This window comes from Macrobrachium nipponense, chromosome 2 (assembly GCF_015104395.2).
Source record: "Macrobrachium nipponense isolate FS-2020 chromosome 2, ASM1510439v2, whole genome shotgun sequence".
NCBI classification, from domain to species: Eukaryota; Metazoa; Arthropoda; class Malacostraca; order Decapoda; family Palaemonidae; genus Macrobrachium; species Macrobrachium nipponense.
In genome coordinates this window covers 126,466,846-126,478,536 of record NC_087201.1, presented here as the reverse complement: position 1 = coordinate 126,478,536, position 11,691 = coordinate 126,466,846, and positions in this window count along the sequence as shown.

Here is an 11,691-nt window from a genome sequence, read left to right as displayed (position 1 = left end):
CTAATCTTCAACAGCCTCAGTTACAAGGTAACAAACAATAAGACCAATTATATATGTGACTTTACTTGACATTTGCCCGTCGAGACCTATTTGTGTACAAACAACGTTTCTTTCCAACAGCTCTCTCTCTCTCTCTTTCTTTCCCGGTGGAATCTCTCATTCTGTTCCTACCCGGCGAGGAGGGACAAAGCTCTCACGGTTGCCATGGTACCCTCCCCTCTCCTAGCCTTCCCCCGCATATCCCAAACGCAACCCTCCTCCCCCACCCTTCTTTCCTCTCTTCCTCTGGGTGGCTCTTTTCTCTACGCCGCCCCCCCCCCCCCCACCCGGCCCACCCACACCACCTGCTCCCTGCGTTAAACTTCCTCATCCCTTGTATCAAGGATGCAATACGACGGTATGGAAGACAGGCAGAGTAGTGCCTCTCGTAGAGTACGGAGGAACGAAATGCAGGCAACAACTCCGAACGAAAAGGTACACCTAAAAGCAGCTCTTTAACCGAGCTTTGCATTGTTTATTTATTTGACGAGCGCACAGACATCCGGACACGCAGAGCGAGGAAGATTCCTCGGTTTCATATATTGATGGAAGTCTTTATCCTGCGACTGTTCCATTGGTATTTCATTTCGGGGATTAGCTATTGTGTCGCGTATCTCCCTATTCAGCCGGTCTGTACAATAAGCAGATGGGTTTGTTTGATGTCACACATGCTTTCATGGTTTCCTTTTATAGCTTGTTTTTTGGGAAGGGCCGTTAGGGAATTGTGTTTCAACCTTTTTTTTCTTTTTTATAATCTTTTGAAGCGTTTGGTTTTCTCAGATACGTTTCCCCTGAATGATATGTTACTGTTTTTGCTTTTTGTTCTTTTTTCATTCGAAATGTTCAGTAATAACCGTCTAGTTTATCATCCTCAAAGTTTGCTGTTTCATCCTACTAGATACAAGAAGACAGAAAGGAAATGGCCATTGCTTTCATAATTTCTGATTTACGAGATCAACAGTCTCTACCTATCTATCTACCTATTAACGTTATATTAAACATTAAGATAACAAGGAATCGATTTTATTTTTAAAAACTATACTGACGTTCAGAAATATTTATTTCTAGTTTTTTGTTTGACAATAAATTTAAGCATAAGCTCCAAAAATGAGCCTAATCATTATCAATTACCTCAGCCTTTTAAATTAGAAAATCAACGATTGTTTTTCTCCTGAAGACCGTTTCTACCTTGCATGCGTTAACCTAGGCAGGAAAATATATTAAGACATACGCATGTGTGATAATGGAGCAAGTTAACAATTAAATATAATTTTTGCTTAGTTTTTAAGATTAAGAGCCAGAACCTAGAGTGGTGTTGTCTGTTTTAAACCCGATTAGCTGTGATAGGCAAAAGCAAGTGTTAGCTCGCTGAGGAGTGTGTAGAATATTTTAAAATGAAAATTCGATTATACCCTAAATTATGCAGAATATGTTATGCCATGGCAGCTGCATAAATGTAGCTTTGAGACGGATATGCATATGTGATGCTGGTGAACAAAACTTTGGTAATGAAAATAAAATTGACCATACCTGGAGCCTCCTCGTCACTGATGGAACTTGGCCTTTCCTGCTGACACCTGGCGAAAATACTTCTAGTGTGAACCCACTGAAGAACAACTTGAAAATCGTTGCTCCCCCATATAAATCATTATTACTATATGAGTATTTGTAATTTATGCCCACTTCATCGTAAATCAATTTAATCATATTTTTATTATTTCATTATACCTTATTATTGTAACGAGGGACTCTCACTTTCTTATATTTTACATCACTTCTCGGTCGTCACGATTTTTACCAATTTGTAAAAATAATCTCTTCACGTACATATTCGCCAAATTCCCCTTTATTGTTGCAGAATATTCCAGAGGTATTCGCTATAACAGTGTCGAACCTTAAATACATTGTAATATTTTACGGCGTTATAGATAAACGTTTAATATATTTTGTTAGTTACGCCCATAAACACCGAAAAGGCTCCTCTTCTTTTTTCTTCATCAAACACTGGAATAAATCTTTCATACTTAGTGCGTGGCTCAGTTCCTAAGCTTTATGATTCATTTTTTCGGAGAGGGGCGTTCTTTTTTTTCCCGTTTTTTTTCTTCTCTGTCCAACTTTTTTTCTAAATGATTCTACCGGTCACTGCGCTTCCGGGAATGTCATATTCGTTGCGAAATTTCTCTAAAATCACTTACACAGTTTATATTGACATTCGTGTGTAAAACTTCTTACACAAGAATCTACACATAGGTTATTCCCCAGTACCTACTCATGTCATTTTTACCAGACCATGTATTCAGTCTGTACTATACAAAAAGCCCTTTCAAATTTCCTTCAAACCATCACTATTAGAAACGTTTCCATAATTTTGTGATTTATATTTCTTGGTACTTAAATGTGATGAAAGTCTTTTAAATCTCACTTATCACATTTAAAATAACGTTGTCGGTAGATGGGTGTTCCCAGTGCTCCTACTGTTTATGGAAAAACATTTTGGTTAAACATACTCGTATATTAGGTTTTTCATACTGTCAGCAATATTAGTACTCGACCCCAAGTACTGTCTTGATCTTACTCATAGGTTTTTAAACGAATGCTTAAAGTTGTTTTCGTTAATAATGTTTATTATGCCTAGACCTCTCCAATCAGATATTCCCATGTGTAGCGTTGGGGATTGCTGCTGTTGTTCACGTCTTCTCCTAGCGCTATGATTGTGATCCAGCAAATAAACTAATACAGTATGCAGATGATACTGCTCCCCGTGAACCTATCTGCTTAGCTGGAATGCGAGATAAAGTAGCTGTGGGCCTCAACAAACTAGAATATCCCTTTAATTTGCTCAGTCAATGGGGTATGGGGCCAAATTCCCGCAAAACTAAGTATTTAGTGATTAACTGATCTCGCACCATCCTTCTCTTAACTTATGGTAACTAACAGCCTTCATATTTTTGTCCCTTCTAAATGAACTAGCAAACCAATCTTGTATCATATGTTTCTTATTATAACTGAGGCGGAAAAGATTAAATAGTAATAATAATTTTGGATAGGAATTCACTGAATTAAAATGCTGTAATTACAATTAAAACAGCATTTACATTATACTCAATGAAGAACACAGCCTTAACCGGATATGCAATGCACGAATCAAGATGACCCTTACTGAAGTCTCAATACATCGTATAGTAGGAAAGCAAAAGACATTTCTCGTACATTCTGACAGCTATGCTTATTTGCGTTTAATAATCCATATAAAAGACAAGCTTTCAAGTATATATAGCCCCAACCTTGGTGATTTACTTCATTGCTAGCTTTTGTCGCTAATGAATATACATATATATAAATATATATAGTCACAGGGCACGGTGGGGTGTATGATTTTACTTCGGGAAAATCGAGGGGGAACTGGCTCTACTATAAAAATGCCTTTTTTGGAAATGACAACTGGCTAAGGGTGGCCGCCACTAGTGATCAGAAAAAAATCTCCAAAGATTACTTTCAAAAAAGGATTGAATGTAAACGTAATATGTCCACTTACGAATATAATTCTATAATGTAATCAGAAGAACAAAATTTACAGGAGCTCTCACTGGCTCAGTGGCACTGAATCACTACTGAATGTTATGTACAATATCAAGTACAAATGTACCACTAGGTTGCAAGCACACTCAAAAAAACACACACACACTTATTCTAATGATGAAACATAGAGCATGGATACATGGATCGAACTATGTAAACACAACCCACTTTCTGGTCACTGTAAGGAAGGGCTGCTACTAGAATCTCAGGAATACTATCCCAGAAATTGCACTGGCAGTAAAGATGTGAGGCACTGTTAAACTACAGAAGACGGCGCACAATGTGGGAAGTCTACACAAAGCTGCAAAGCAGGTAATGTTGTAACACAAATACTAACATCGGATAAGCTTACGTGACTGATCAATGTTAAATGAAAACTGGGCTAAACACGAGATATATCAAATATTAAATGAAAAGTTAATACAATGAAATTACCATTAGCATGACCAACACAGATCTAATATCACTTCCACAATGAATTCACAAATTTCACTGTTGCACGGTCAAAATCACAAGTGTCTCAGAAGGAGACGGGATAATAGGAGTATGGGAATAGGAGAAAAGTTTGGAACAAGGTATGAGTGTAATGAATAGTAGATGTAGGCCAACAAGTCAATTTCCAATTCAATTACCTTTGCCCGTGGAAAAGACATGTATAAATTTGTGCCAGGGTGTCAGATGGACTTTGTATCTTGCAGTTCTTCACTAGGGAATAAATGTAAGTGCTCAGGTACTTCAAGGGTGACAGCTTCCAAGTGGGATGCCGGGGTCAGACATCAAGACAGAGTCCGAATTCCAGACGGTGGAGAGAAAGAACTAGTTTTATATTTTTACAAAAACTTCAGAAGGCTGGAGAGGGTTGCTGCATCATCGGACTTGGGCGTGATAAGGCTTCTTTAGGTGTAATGCCGCTATAACTGGCTAGGGCAAAATGCGCATTGATGGGGCATACCAGACCATATATATACCCGGTTTCGGGAATCACCGGAAATGTCCTGTCTGACATCTGTCAAAACTGCAGCGATCTCCTTCGATCCTTTCATCTCTGCCGGTAATCCTAGCAGGTACCTAAAATGGTCATTGAAAAGAGGCGTTACCTAGCACAATGGCTTAAGGGGTGATGATCCCTTAAGTGCTCTACCTTCTTCAAATCTTAGGCTGTTATTGGCTTATGGCTGGTATCGTTCAAGAACAATGGGAACAAAAGAAAAAGAAGAGTCAAAATATCTCACCGGTCACCACAACATCACAACAACATGGTTTTGCTTTACTCTGTATTCATGGTTTTGCTTTACTCTACGTTCTACAAGAATCAATTCCTCTATTTCCCCATGTTTTCTTTCAATTCCCCTACTGTTTTCGAGTTTCTCTCATGTTTCGAAAGGAGAAAAAAGACTTAACAAGTGTCAGAAATGAGGACGTTACACGGTCAAACGGCTGCTAACGTCTGCCAACTTTTTTCGAATGACAAACACGTTCCTCTCTCTCATCTCTCTTTCAAAACAGCACATAAATCTCTCAATACTAAATAATGTCTGCAGCAAAGTTTAAATCTAACAACTCAGACTCATATTTCAAAGTTCAAATCAAACTCAATTCCATCAGGAAATTAACTTTACTATTAAGCAGGTCTGCCTATATCTTTTACTCTACATAACTCAAAATTTTTAGATGCAAACTTTACAAATGTCTTATTTACCGTCATTAAATGCTTTCACCAAGCATTCTTAATCTATCATCCCAGTTTGTGTTATTACTGATACAAGGTATGGCACTGGCAACAGTGTGGAAAAGTAAAGAACTAGTTTGAGATACCAAGGGGTAAAAAGATCACTTACTTAATGGAGTTACTATAAGACACAAGTAATTACGTGAGGGAAATATTTAGTATTCAGCTCTGGATACCAAAATTAAATACTCGGGACATATGAAGCTAACTTTCTAGAAGTTAACACAGTAATCACCACCTTAGATCGTGGATTTCCTTCCTGGTTCATTAGGCCAGGAGCAAAAGGTAACAGGGCCAAGGGAGGCCTTGGTTGTGGAGAATCCTGGCCCAGGTATGGGCCGGCCCAATCTTGTGGAAGGTTAATTTTTAGTAAGGCAATGGGTTTGAATGGAAAAGTTTACTATTGATTTATTTTCAAAAGCAAATTATTTTGCTTATTTGATTTTGTTAAATTATTACGTTACTTCGTTAAGTCTGTTTTTTGTTTGTTTCTTTGTTATAGACATGGAACTTCTCCCCCGCCAATGGATGCTTCTTATTTTTCTTATGAATTAGCTTTTGAAATTGGCCTAATAACCTTTAAAGTGACAGTGATTTGAAGCAGTGCCTAGTGTGTAAGCGTAGTAAAGGGAATTGTTGTATCAAACAATGTGAGATGGATATTATTTTCAATTTTGAGAAGGATTATGTTAATGTTCAAAAGGTCAACATGAATTACATATTGTGATAATGTACTGAAGTTCAGTATACAGACATATTGTTGGATTGAATCCCTGGTAACGTAGTATTTCTGTTAACAAAAATATACTTATTGTTACAGTGGATTAAACTGATTATTGTTGTTGATAAGCATATTGTCTTTGTTTTCTGATTGGATTAAGGACCCTACCGTTGTAAAGGGCAAAGTATAAACATTTATCATAAACTCAATTTATTTTATTGGATTTAAGACCCTAATGTTGTAAAGGGTAGTATATATCAATGTGCTCCTCTATTGTTGTACTAGTCTTGTATATTGAATTGCAAAATATAGAGTGCTTCTTTTGATTTGCAAAGTTTATTGCTTGAGTTTATACTGATTTCGTAGATTAAGTAGTTGTAGAAAACTGATGTGTGCCTCAGTGTGTGGTATGAAAGTGGTGTATTTTCCTTGGAAATTCCATATTCTCCAGGAAAATAAGAGTTTCATTGTATTATATCCATATATATCTATACTTGTCATTTGCTCTTATTTTGGTAACCTGGGGTTGTAAAGGGACCAAATTTCCATTGTTTGGCTGTGTAGTAGTTCTAGAAGAAATTAGTATTATGTTAAATTTTGTCTGAATAGCCTTAGATATTTTCACCAGACACCATCTGCCACTCACTTTACTGTTACTTCATTAATACTCAATCTAGCCACAACAACAATCTGGATTTAGGGGAGCAGTGTCTCAATATCCGTTGTGAAGTCCTCAACAACATGAAGGAGGGTTCTAGTTAGGGTGTGCTGCAGCACCCAAGCCAGTCCCAGCAGGTTAGATCCGAATCTATTATGTATCCTGTGTTCTTGCAAGGTGGTAGAGGAGCTAAATGACTAAAGGGAGACCTCAAATGAGTCTGAGGCTGGCCTGGCATCTTGGCTAGGTCGCAGTAGCGGGTGAACGTCCAGTCTTATCTGGAGACAGCTGGGAAGAACTGCTTCCTGCCAAACCTAGCGGGGTTGGCATTGGTGGTGTCGGGGCCGGGCTGGTAGAGCACTTGGGTAGAGAGGTAGATGGCCTGGACCCAGGCAAAGCAGCTTTCAAAATTCCTATAATCTCTGGAACCTTATAAGGTTTGGGGCTGTTCCTTGAGGAATCCATTGTGTACGCATCACAACACAGCAAGGGGTCTTTAAAAGAAACTGAAGAAGGGATAGTAGATCCTCCCCCAAGAGAAGCCCACGATCATCTGGCAGGAAGTCTGCAATTTCTACGGTCCACATCCAAGCACATAGACCCACATAGAATGTTAGCCATGTGGAAGGGAGCCTCATTTTCCTTCCATCAGCATTGACATATGTTTTTAATTTACAGCAAGGAATAGGAACAGTAGCAGGAAGACAATCCTCATGAATGAGCATTACCCGGGTGGTAGGATCCGTAAGGGAAGGGATGGTGAACCTGACAGACGGGGTGTCCGGGGAACCACTTGGACGAGTTCAATGATAAGGACTCTGCCCTCATTGGGGTTCCCCCTCAATAGGATGCCAAGGTTGGTGGTGGAGCAGCATCCCATCCAGCCAGCCACAGCTGAGTGGATTCGTTGTTCTGTGGTACCAAAGTTCCATTCCATCTGGAAATAGAACTCTACAGCTGTGTCATAAGTAGCCATGAGAATGCTTTTTTTCTCTCAGATGTTAAACTCAAACAAAAGGCCATGGTAGTCCAGGTAAGCTTTGTTCGGTCTATCCTCGGATAGGTAACAGATACATATAGTGCGATATCTCAACCAACTGCGGTTTGCGTTAGGCCCTCTGGCACTCAACAAGGTGTGTAACAAAGCTTGGATGGCACTCAGCGGTTCGTATGATGATTCCTAAGAACGTACATTGAGGGAGTGTCAACGAAGGTGGTACTGATAAACAATATGAAGCTTTGATCTCGACTTTTGGACAGACAGACAAAGTTTGCATCTAAAGTGCAGTACTCCCAGAATATGCTTAGGTGAGCGTGGAGGAGTAGCACTTGTAGGGTTTCTCTTGCAAGATGCAGTGTGTTCCCAGAACACAGGGCACTCTCAAAGCGAGTAAGCAGGTGGCACACTATATGTGCGCAACTGTTCCATCAGGAAAGCAACAGTGTCCTCAGACACTCAGCTGGTGGGTCCCTCAAGGATGTAGGTAACAAAGCTTCAGGTGGCACTCTCCAAGTATTAGTAATGTAGGACTCAAATTGGCACTCTCACCAGGACACTAAGCAAATAGGCGCACAGGTGCCTAAGCAACACAGGCTTTCAACTGGCACTATCACCGCTACACTAAGCAAATAGGCGCACAGATGCCTAAGCAACACAGGCTTTCAACTGGCACTCTCACCACTACGCTAAGAAATAATTGCTTCCAGGTGGCACTCTCAAAGGGTATGGGGGGGAGGGGGGCACGTGTGTAAAGTAATGAGTTCTGACACAGGAATGAATAGTGCTTGCCAAACACTAAAGAAAGGTGTCACTAACAGACACCAACATTAGTCTTAAGACAAGACACAATGTCACTAAAGCAAGTGAAAAGGAAAAGTGATTAATCACCACTAGGTTTTTAAATTAACAGTCAAGGTTACTTATCTGTCAAACAAGAAGACAAACAGTCATGGAAACATTAGAATGAATGAACTTCTCGACTGGATGACTGGACACTACGTTTTGGGTGCGAAACTCTCATACTCTATGTTTACGACAATTTTTGTTGACTTTAAGAGTATGAAGGAATAGTTGATTTTACGTAACTTTGAAATGATAGTGCGTTAATTCTTAGCAAGCTGATAGTAACGATATGAAATATGGAATTATGAAATGTGGAATATTGTGCTCAAAGAACTGAATTCTAGGACACGTTCACCAGGAATAAATGATTTCCAAAATTCGTGAATTGGCTACTGAAGCAACGTGAGATAGTAAGTCCGTCTGAGCAAGCTACTGTGTAAGGGGTTACCTGAAACATAATTCTTCAGCATACAGTTATTGTAATTCTCATCAGGAAAATACACACCTTTCCATTAAATGAATATTCTTCCAACGTTAAAGCACTGATTTTGCACTCAGTAACACAACTGAGACATACAGTCTCGTAAATTACAATAAATGCACTTGACAGCGTTCTAGTGTTAGCAGTGAATGGCAACTCGGTCTCAAGGATACGGAAGTGATTTGCGATCTCCCAAGAAACGTGGGTGGTTTAAGCACTCGTGATTACTCTTGAATAAACGTAAATACTTCGTAATAACACTTGATTAAAATGTAACTATGAAATAACTTTACTGACCATTGTGTGCTGTAGTCAACAGATGCCAATATAAGTTTGGTATAAAATTTAAAGTAAGAACACAGATTTAGCCAGTCGAAACTGATTTGCTAATCAACTGAGTGATTAAATGTTCTGCTTACTACTGCAAATTGATCTCAAGGCTTGCACCAGAGTTCTAAAATCCTAGGTCAAGGTCGCCACTGTCACAGGGCAGGCCGGGGTGTATGATTTTACTTTGGGGCGAGGAACTGGTTCTACTCTAGAAATGCCTTTTGTGGAACCAACAACTGTATAAGGGTGGCATGCCACTAGTGATCAGAAAGTGAACAGTAAGTACCTTAAAAGAATCTAGTGATCAGAAATTGAACACTAAGTACCTTAAAAGAATCTCCAAAGATTACTTTCAAAAAAGGATTGACGGTAAATGTAATATGTCCATAAGGTAATCAGAATAAAAAGTACAGGAACTCTCACCGTCTCAGTGTAACTGAATCACTACTGAGTATATGTACAATGTCAACAACAAGTGTGCCATTAGACTGCAAGCAAATACAAAATTACTAAATCTAGTGCTCAAATATGGATACATGGATCAAACTCTTAATAAATAATAATAAACATAGCACACTATGCAGAGCACTGTATGCAAAGATTGCTCCTACTGGGAATGATGAGTGGCACTGCTGAACCACAGAAGACGGCACACAACGGGGGAAGTCTGCACGAAGCTGCAAAGCAGGTAAAGTAACACAAATACTAACAGAGGATAAGCTTACATGACTGATCAGTGTTAAATGGAAACTTGGTTAAATACGAGATATATCAAATATTAAATGAAAAGTTAATACAAGAAAATTACTGTTAACAGGATCAACACAGACCTAATAACACTTCCACAAAGAATTCACATATATCACAATTGCACAGTCAAAATAATGAGTCTCTGATGGAGGCGGGATAATAGGAGTATGGGAATAGGAGAATAGCTTGGAACAAGGAATGAGTGCAAGGAATAGTAGGTGAAGGCCAACAAATCAACTTCCAATTAAATTACCTTTGTCCATGGACAAGACATACATAGATTTGAGCCAGGGTGTCAGCAGCAGGACTTCATGGCCTGCAGTTCTTCACTAGGGAGCAAATGAAAGAGCGCTCCTATTCAGGCAGTGCTCTGGTACTTCCAAGTGGGATGATGGGGTACGATGTCAAGACAGAATCTGGATTCCAGACAGTGGAGTAGAAGATGAACTAACTGTAGATTCTTACCAATTTCTTCAGAATACTGGAGCGGGTTAATGCGTCACCAGACTCGGGCATGATACCGTTTCATCGGGCGTAATGCCGCAATAACTGGCTAGGGCAAAATGCACACTGATTGGGCATACCAGCCCATATCTATACTTGGCTTTGGGAGTCACCAGAAATGTCCTGTCTGATATCTGTCAACACTGCAGCCATCTCCTTGGTCCTTTGATCCCTACCACCAATCCTAGCAGGTACCTGAAATGGTCATCGAAATGCTGGCAGAGAAGGGTATGGAGGATAGAATACAAAGAGGTGCTAATTTAGTTTGATAGAGCTCATTCAATGGGCAGAGATGCAGGTGTGAGACACTATGACAAACAAGGTGAGGGGTCAGGTCATATAAATGTCCGTGACCAGGTATGACAAGGAATAAATCAAGTTTGACAAAACATTAAAATGACATTTCATGTTTTTGTCTTTGGGACATCGTCAACGAACAATAGGAACAAATGTTGAGTCAAAATATCTCATGGGTCCCTACAGCATCACAACAACATGGTTTTGATTTACTCTATGTTCTACAAGAATCAATTCCTTTATTTTGCCATGTTTTCTTTCAATTTCCCTCATGTTTTCGAATTTCCCTCATGTTTTGAAAGGAGAAAAATGATTCAACAAGTCTCAAAAGAATGCTTGTCACTGTCAATATATATATATAATATATATATATATATATATATATATATATATATATATATATATATATATATATATATATAATATGACTGGTAAAAATGTTCTGTTACAACAGAATTCCATCTAATAAAAGGAGCCCATGAAAACATCAAAATATAGAGAGAAAAATACTATAATTCAGAGACTGCTGTCTCCCTCTTCAGGTAAATGAATGAGAAACATTACAGAAAAGGTGGTATGTATACCGAGAGGTCCATCCACAGGTAAGCCAATTTAGGTCACTCCCACTGATAATCTTCCTTTAATCTTATTAAGTGTTGGTAGAATGATAACTTTTTCGATTACATCTGAATCCCATGCTCCCTTTGAGATGTTCATTACCTGCCCCTGTTTAATCAAGGCCGATCCCATCATTTGACTC